The sequence below is a fragment of the Panthera leo genome, chromosome A3 (assembly GCF_018350215.1).
Source record: "Panthera leo isolate Ple1 chromosome A3, P.leo_Ple1_pat1.1, whole genome shotgun sequence".
NCBI lineage: Eukaryota > Metazoa > Chordata > Mammalia > Carnivora > Felidae > Panthera > Panthera leo.
Genome location: NC_056681.1, coordinates 78,968,123 through 78,977,662, shown reverse-complemented (window position 1 = coordinate 78,977,662; position 9,540 = coordinate 78,968,123). Strand labels below are relative to the sequence as shown.

The 9,540-nt window shown below is 40.0% G+C and overlaps 1 non-coding gene and 1 pseudogene across 1 annotated transcript; both read right to left on the bottom strand.

Moving 5' to 3' along the window:
• Nucleotides 1-3,500: 3,500 nt before the first annotated feature.
• LOC122216804 lies at nucleotides 3,501-3,608 on the bottom strand. Its single transcript, XR_006201131.1, has one exon. It is a non-coding gene; the product is annotated as a U6 spliceosomal RNA (small nuclear RNA).
• A 3,218-nt stretch (nucleotides 3,609-6,826) lies between these two features.
• On the bottom strand, nucleotides 6,827-7,639 carry LOC122216093 (annotated as a pseudogene).
• Nucleotides 7,640-9,540: the final 1,901 nt, after the last annotated feature.

The window sequence follows — 9,540 nt, the reverse complement described above, 5'->3', positions numbered from 1 at the left end:
AATTGATTACTCCTGAAATCATTATTACACTATATGTTAATCAACTTGGATTTAGATAAAATTTAAAAATTAAAAATTAAATTAAAAAAACGATTCTCTCCCTCTGCTCGTCTCCCCCTCTCTAAAATAAAAAAATATATAAAATAAAATTTAAAAGAAGGAATTAAAAAATACAAACAGAAATGAAACAGGGCGCCTTGGTGGCTCAGTCAGTTAAGCGTCCAACTTCGGCTCAGATCATGATCTCATGGTCCCTGAGTTTGAGCCCTGTGTCAGGCTCTGTGCTGACAGCTCAGAGCCTGGAGGCTGCTTCACATTTTGTGTCTCCCTCTCTCTCTCTGCCCTCCCCTGCTACTACTCTGTCTCCCTCTCATTCTCAAAAATAAACATTAAAAAAAATTTAATAATAAAATAAAAAATGAAAAACAAATACACTACAAATATTCCTACTATCTGAATCCTGAGTTTCAGATCCTAGATTTAGGTAGGAAATTAAAAAAAAAAAACAAAAAACAAACTTATCTAAATCTTTTTGTTCCTGAGTTTCAACTAGCCAAACCAGGAATTTGGATAGCAAAGAAATGATAAAAAAAATTTACTTGAGTTCCTTGTTCCTGAGTTTGGATAGCAAGGCTTGCCTTGAATATTTTTCTCCACACATATACACAATGATGTTAGAATCATTCATATCTATCAGAAATAATATGCATCATGCTCTACTTTTCTCTCTTCCTTATCCTCTAAATCCAGTCAATAAACTCCTGCAAGTTTGTATCTCCTAACTCAAATCTATTTTTCTCCATCATTCTCAGTGTCTTAATGGTTTCCCTGCAAATCATGTTACTCTTCAGTCCATTCTTTACACTGTAACGAGACAAAATATTCTCGAAATTCTCATCATGGCTCTGCCCCATTTATCATCCTTCAGTGGCTCATCATTGCCCTTAGGATCATGGCTCTGTCTCCGGAGCTTCAACCCATGTCTTTTCCTGCTACTCCCACTCTATTCCAAGCACATTAAACTATTGCACTCGTCTTTTCCAGAAAGAGCCGCCCTCCTCTTATCTCCAGGGCTTTGTTTATGCTGTCCCTCCTTCCTGGAACATTGTCACACCCCAGCTGTGTGAAGAGCTCCTACCTCAGCTCTCAGCCTAAAATGTTACCTTCTTTCAGAGTCTTTTCCTGAACTCTCTTTCCACTATCCAAAGTATACATAAGAAGTTTCTTCTCTGAATTCCTATTGGACCCCATGCTCACCCTCGGATTGTAGTTTATTCTGTGATGCACCTTATCTATACCCCCTAAACTCAGTAGGAGCATGGTTACTATCACCAGCTCTTAGCACAGTGTCCGGCATGGAGGATATGCTTAATAAATGTTACTGAATAAATGAATAAACATTTTCAATAAAATTAGTATCACCTAGTCCATAAACTCAAATACAAATATATTCACAATGCTTTTATTTTTTGCAAACAATTGGTTAATTACTCATAAGTGCTTTTAGCAGAAAGCCCATTATGTCTCACTGTGGAAAAATCCCCCAAACATTGTCCAGATACCCCAAGGGATAACTTATTCAGTCAATAGTGGGCTCTGTTCTCTTCTTAATTGGAGTCTGATTATTGGCTAATGCCATAGTTTCTCATTAACTCATATCATAAATTTTGGAGACTGGTCCCACTCAATCCAAAAGACAATGCTTGCCCACTGCTTGTGGATGATGCTCTTGCTTGCCTATATCCCTGCTGGGAGGTAAAGCTCTTCCAGGGATGACAAGCTAAGCTTGCCAAGGATGTTCCATATTTGACCCCCAAGGACCCACTTGTAGCAATCAGCTACAGCAGATCACACACAGCCCTGGCAGTTGGGGGGGGGGGGGGTTGGGGGGGTATTGGGTCAGGATAATAACACCGTATCAAGGTTCCAGAACCCCATTTCTTCATTTCTCTCTGATGAGGACCAATTCCCCAAAAAAGAGGCATTGTTTTGTTTTATTTTGTTTTGTTTTGTTTATATCAAGACAGAGAAAGTCTTGCTATGTCTTTCTCCCAGGACATGCAGAATCCTTACCCTTCCAAGTAAGGCTTCTTTCTGCCAATCTCTATCCTAGCCTGTGCTGTGAAAGAAAGGAAAAATACAAATTTGATCTTTAGCAGAGTACTTTTCTGGTGGGACACACTGGTATGTCAAGAAGGAAGAGACTGGAATAGAAGGACACAGACCTGGTTGGAAGTTTGGAAATTTGAGTATATCCCAACTCTGCAACCAACTAATTGCTATGATGACTTTAGCCTCTCTAGGCCTCAATTTTACCATCTGAAAAAAACAAGAGAATCTTCAAGACCCTTTCTAGCTCTTTAGAATTCTATAATTTCAGTATTTTTTAAAATCTATTTTGTTGGGATATAATTTATATATAATAAAATGCACCCATTTTAAGTATATAGTTATATATGTTTTGATAATTTTATACTACAATCAAGTTATAAAACATTTCATCAGGGCATCTGGGTGGCTCAGTCTGTTGAGCATCCAACTCCAGATTTTGGCTCAGGTCAAGATTTCATGGTTCCTGAGTTCGAGCCCCTCATTGGGCTCTGCGTGGACAGCGAGGAGCCTGCTTGGGATTCTCTCTCTCTCTCTCTCTCTCTCTCTCCCCCTCTTTCTGCCCCTCCCCTGCTTGTGCTCTCTATCTCTCTCAATATAAATAAATAAACATTTAAATAAAATAAATAAATAAATAAATAAATAAATAAATAAATAAACAAAACATTTCTATCATAGTTCCTTCATGCCCTTTTGTAGTTAATCTCCCTTCCCCTATCCTTAGCCCCAGGCAACCATTGATCTGTTGTCATGATGGTCTTGCCTATTCTAGAATTTCATGTAAATGAAATGATACAGTAAATGCTCTACTTTACTATTTTTTTAAAATTTCTTTTTAAGTAATCTCTACACTCAATGTGGGACTCAAACTTACAACCCCAGCCAAGTGGCTGGCTCAGTTGGTGAAGCATGTGACTCTTGATCTTGGGGTTGTAGGATCAAGCCCCATGTTGGGTGTAGAGATTACTTAAAAATGAAATCTTAAAAAAATAAAATGGGGCACCTGGTGGCTCAGTCGGTTAAGCATCCGACTTCAGCTTGGGTCGTGATCTCATGGGTCATGAGTTCAAGCCCCATATTGAGCTGTCTGCTGTCGGCACAGAGCGTGCTTCGGATCCTCTGTCCCCCTCTCTTTCTGCCCCTCCCCTGCACTCTCTCTCTCTCTCAGAAATAAATAAATGTTTATTAATTAAACATTAAATGTTTATTAAATAATTAAACATTAAATGTTTATTAATTAAACGCGGGGCTCAAACCCACAAACTGTGAGATCATGGCCTGAGCCGAAGTCAGATGCCCAACCGACTGAGCCACCCAGGTGCCCCAAAAACAAATAAATGTTTTTAAAAAATAAATAAAATTAAATAAAATTGTGGTAAAATATACAGAACAAAAAAAATAGGGACTGCATCATAAAGTGTGTCATCCTTATTACAGGGGTCATGCTAATCTTCTCTGTATAGTTACAATTTTAATATAGGCACTGCCAAAGCAAACACAATATGTAAAGACCTCTTGTGTATCTGAGGCTTTTTTTTTTTTTGCATGACATGTTTTTATTATTTACATCTATTATTGCATATTCGAGATATTTTAAATTGATTTTTAAAGCAAATTATGTTTCTAGACTGGATACATTTTTTAATTTTTTTTTTTAACGTTTATTTTATTTTTGACACAGGGGGAGACAGCATGAACGGGGTAGGGTCAGACAGAGAGGGAGACACAGAATCTGAAACAGGCTCCAGGCTCTGAGCAGTCAGCACAGAATCCGACGCGGGGCTCGAACTCACGGAACACGAGATCATGGATCATGACCTGAGCCGAAGTTGGATGCCCAACCGACTGAGCCACCTAGGCGCCCCTGGATACATTTTTTTTTAAATATCTCCATTCATACATTAGAAAGTTAAATAGGGGCACCTGGATGGCTCAGTCAGGTAAGCGTCCAGCTTTGGCCCAGGTCATTATCTAATGGTTTGTGAATTTGAGCCCCCCCATCAGACTCTCTGCTGTCAGCTCAGAGCCCACTCCCCCGCATGCATGTGCATACTTTCTCACTTTCAAGAAGAAATAAACATTTTTTAAAAAGTTAAATAAACTTGAGTAATTCCTCGGTGTCTGTTGGTTAAAAAAAAATTTCTGTGTCATTACTTTCAGAATCAATTGATTTCATAAGAATGTAATGGTGATCCATATAAAGATGGTATTGGAGCAGGGCAGCAAGTAATGGCAGCCCAGGACAGCATTGGTAAGGGTGGCAGGGACAACCTGTTGGGGTCAGGAGACCCTATTCCTTGAATAAATAGCTGATTCCAGAGGGGAATAAGGAAAATACAAGTTGAGCTTAGAACATCTTATGCCAGGAAATATGGAAGTCCTCAAAAAAAAAAACAAAAACAAAAAAAAACCAAAACCAAATCCAAAACATGATGGGAACATGTCGAGAAGATATACGATATGGCTTGCAGGGGTTCTCACTGGCCAAATCTGAGATAATTATAACATTATAATAATACTTACACATTGTAACTTACTGAATTAAATAGAATTCATGATATAAGCAAATGAATAAAGTATGGAGAGAAGAGAGAGCTTTTTTTTAATAGTAGAACAGAATTAGAAAAAAACCCGTTTGACAATTATCATGGTAATAATTAATTCAAGAGAGAATCATCAATGGATTCTAATACCAGTAGATAAAAATGAGATGAGGAATTAGATAATGGTACAGTTTCAAGGTATCTCCACATGAAATATCTATTAACTTATAAAGATGCAATGTAACTTCACGACAGAGAAAATTAGAAGACGTTATCTTAAGTGATCAAATTTAATACCATCAACAATGTACAAACTGACACTGTGTGCCCCTCAATGGGATATAAGGATTCACTGAATGAATGAATCCAAATATGAAGGGCATTCTACAAAATGACTATGTCTTATAATCTTCAAAAATGTCAAAGGAATTCCTTCTCTGCAGAGGACAGACACTCTCCTTGTAGGAAGTTGAGGTGGACCAGAGGGAGTGTTGAGGAGGAGTGGCAGGGTCAGTTTCAGGGCCAGCTTCAGGTAAGGACATAGGGTTGGTGGGGCATTGGGCTTTGGTTGCCCACTGAGAATCGCACCCACCTTCTCATGAAAAATAAAATTTATGTATTTATGTATGTATGTATGTATGTATGTATGTATGTATTTATGATTCAAGGATTTGTTAAGCCATACATGCAAAACATACCACTAATTGCATTAGCAAAGATCAATGTAAAAAACACTCCACAATTCTGCAACTGTCAATTTAAAAAATTTTGTTCTAGTGGTTGAAAGGCCCACCCTTGTGTTCTTGCCCGTGGGTAAGTTGTATGGAACTTGGTTGGCAGGAGCGGGGCTTACAGAACCTCACAGACCCAAAGGAACATGGCTAATGAGGCAGAGCAACAGGAAGCCTGTGTGTGTGTATGGGGGAGGCAGGTGGTGAGGCAAGGAGGAGGGTTAGCATTAGTCAAGGTACAGTATTGGTGATCTGGCAAGACAGTGGTGTTAAGAAAGTTCATAGTTTAGGAATATCTAAAATATTTCAAAAACTGTAAAGCTGCAACATATGATTTTTGCACCTAGTTACTAGAAAACTAAGGAAAGTGTTTATTAGCTTTGAATAATGTAACAAGGAAACAGAAATGCACTTTTACTACTCTACAAAAAAAAAAAAAAGTCTAATGCATTAACAGAAAGATTTTATAATACAAGGAGGCATATCGTTCTTTAAGAAGGGGTTCTATAAGAAAGCACTAAGTTAGCAACTATGGGAACAACCAGTTCAAAGATGAGTTAAATACCCGGTTTCAGGAGGGATAGCACATCTAAGAAAAAAAGTTTAAAACACTTAGTGATGATACTGACCTTCCATCATTTACTGCATCTGACAGAAATTAACCTTTAAGATTTTACCTGTGACACTTTTACTCAGTTTAATTATGACGTGCACAGTGCAGTGTAAATTAACCTCCATATTTTGTAAGAATACTGCTTCATCCTCTGATCATGTCCTGTGCCACATACGCCCACCCCGGTGTGCCCACGGCCACAGCAGACCCTTCACTGAAGGGACACGGGAGTCTGAGGGGGTTCCAAATCTCAGCAAAAGCGAATATACTAACTTAAAAATTATTTTTTTCACTACAAAATAAAAAAGATTGATCCAGAGAGCTGAGTCATTATTCTCATTCCATTAGGAGACACAGTACAGTGTTAGGGGGCTGACATGGGCTGTGTTAGGTGGCAAATTTCGTGAAGGAGGCTGTGTGGCTCTCCTGTCAGAGACTAGCAGGTATCTGCATTTCTGAACTTGAGGCACTGCAGTCTCTTCTTAAAGACAAAGGTCTTAAACGGGTTCGTGCTGGGTGTTCTCAGCACAGCAATGCAACTTAGTTCACAAGATTTTGGCAACTTTTACTCTGAGCAAGAATAGGGGCTTTTGACAAATGAGGCTTTAAGAAAACTTGCCATTTTAGGGCTAAATTTTAATATAATGTTAAAGTTTAAAGCTTTAAACTTTAAACAAAACCTAAAAATTACTGATTGGTTCAAAATGGTTTTAGGGAAAAACTAACCTGTAACAAAAGTTTGGCATTGAGTGGGAAGTCTCCACCATCTTTGAGCAAAGCCTACAAAGGTTCTGAGGGAGACAGGACAGGAGAGGGGCCCAGACATCTATCTATAAGAGCAGGCATTTATCTCTTCCTCTTCTTGACAGGAGGTGGGGCAGAGAACCGCTGGAAAAGCTTCATCAAACACTGTCTTTTTTTTTTTTTTTTAACATTTATTTATTTTTGAGAGACAGAGTGAGACAAAGTGAGAGCTGGGGAGGGTCAGAGAGAGAGGGAGAACACAGAATCTGAAGCAGGCTCCAGGCTCTGAGCCATCAGCACAGAGCCCGATGCGGGGCTTGAACTCAGGGACCGCGAGATCATGACCTGAGCCAAAGTCGGCCCCTCAACGGACTGAACCACCCAGGTGCCCCAATCAAACCTTGTCTTGAAGCCTAGCTGCGTGAGAACCTAGCACTCCAGGTATTTTACAGCATCAATCTCCTTAGCCATGGCCACACCCTGCGGGTAGGTGATGAGAATCAACTTCTCCTTCAGTTTCTCAGTTGTGTCCTTGTTGTCCCTGAGGTCAAGTTTACTTCCCACCAAGATGATGGCGGCGTTGGGACAGTGGTTTCACAGTTCAGGGTACCACTTTGCTCAAACATTTTCAAATGATGCAGGATTCACGAGAGAATACCAAATTAAGAATACATCTGTTTGCGGATAGGATAAGGGACGTCATCTGGCATAATCTTCTTGTCCAGCTGTATCCCATTAACCCAGATTCACGGGTTTTCCATCCACCATAACATTGGCAGAGTAGTTGTCAAAGACAGCGGGGATATATTCTCCAGGAAATGCATTGGTTGTGTAACTGAGGGTAATCACGTTTTACCTACAGCGCCGTCTCCCACCAGCACACATTTAATGGCCTGCATCTGGGCCTCTCGCTGGGCCGCAGAAGGTGGGCGGCACGGCGGGCGGGCAGGGAGCCCGGTGCTGGGGGGTGGGGGTGGGGGGCTGCTGTCCACACCACCTGGCTGTCCGCCAACCGGAAGCCGGAACCCAGCAGCTCCCCACCCAAAGCTGGGGAAAACTGCGGAGAGACAGGAAAACCAAAAAAGAATTTTTTTTTAATGTCAAGATCATGAAACCCAAAGACTCAGAAACCGTCCCAGATTGCAAAAAACTGGAGAGACATGACAACTAGGTGCAAGGCATGATCCCAGATCCTTTACAGGTAATATAAAGGACATAATTGGGACAGTTCACAAAACTTGAATGCGATCTGTGTGTGTGTGTGTGTGTGTGTGTGTGTAGAGGAATTCTCTGTACTCTTCTTAAAACTTTTCTGTTAAGTTGGCAATTGTTTCAAAATAAAATTTTTTTTTTAAAAAGATAAAATCAATGGGTTTTAGAAATCTTTTTTTTTTTTTTAAGGTATTTACTAGCTTGGCCAGAATCCTTGGATATGTTAAGATGAATTTGCTTGCAAGTAAAAGAAAATCAACTCAACTGTCTGAAACAATAAAATGCATTTTCTCACAAATGTCCAGATAGTTTAGCCAAAGGGTTAATTCACTAGCCCCAGGCTTTCATTAGGTTGTTCCCCACTTCCATTTACCAGTGCAGCAGCTTTGTCCTCCTCTCTTGGCTCTCTTCACAATTGCAATATGGTTTCAGCAGCTCCAAACAAAATGTTCTGACATTAAAATATCCAGTGGCTTCAAGGGAAAGAAGAGTGTATCTCTTATTCGGCCTATTTTAATTTTTTTATATTTATTTGTTATTTTTAAATTTTTTTTTTAACGTTTATTTATTTTCGGGACAGAGAGAGACAGAGCATGAACGGGGGAGGGGCAGAAAGAGAGGGAGACACAGAATCTGAAACAGGCTCCAGGCTCTGAGCCATCAGCCCAGAGCCCGACGCGGGGCTCGAACTCACGGACCGCGAGATCGTGACCTGAGCTGAAGTCGGACGCTTAACCGACTGAGCCACCCAGGCGCCCCTATTTGTTATTTTTAAAGTAAGCTCTATGCAGGGCTTGAACTCACAACCCTGAGATCAAGAATTCCATGCCTGGGGCGCCTGAGTGGCTCAGTTGGTTAAGCATCTGACGTCGGCTCAGGTCATGATCTCACAGTTTGTGGGTTCGAGGTCCACATCAGGCTCTGTGCTGACAGCTCAGAGCCCGGAGCCTGCTTGGGATTCTGTGTCTCATTCTCTCTCTGCCCCTCCCCTGCTTGTGCTCTGTCTCTCAAAAATAAATAAATGTAAAAGCAAAATTAAAAAAAAATAAAGAATCCCATGCTATACTGACTGAGCCAGCCAGATGCCCCCATACCTATTTTTAAACATCAGGGAAGATTTCCCAGAAGCCTTACAACAGACTTTCTCTCACCTCTCATTATCCATAATCACATGTGCATTTTTAAACCACTGCTAAAGGAGCTAAATCACCATTAGTAGTTTGGACTATTCAAAATTCATCTTATAGGGCTAGTGAAAGTCCAGCTTCCCTTAAAAACATTTGACTACTTAATATCTGAACAAAATTAGCAAAGACATTAGGGAATGGTTGCTGGGTAAGCAACCAAAATCATCTGCCATAATGCTCGTTAATTCAATTGAATAATATTTAAAGATTTCTTTAAATATCTCTATTTTCAAGTGTACAGGAAAGTTTAAAGAGTATATATTATATATAGTGGGTTTATGAATTTATTTCACAACATTGAGGTATTTGATTTTTCTAGACCCAATTACAAACTCAAACCTCCACTCAGTCCCCTCACCCCACTGATTCACATAAATCCCAGTGCTGGTGCCCCTGACACA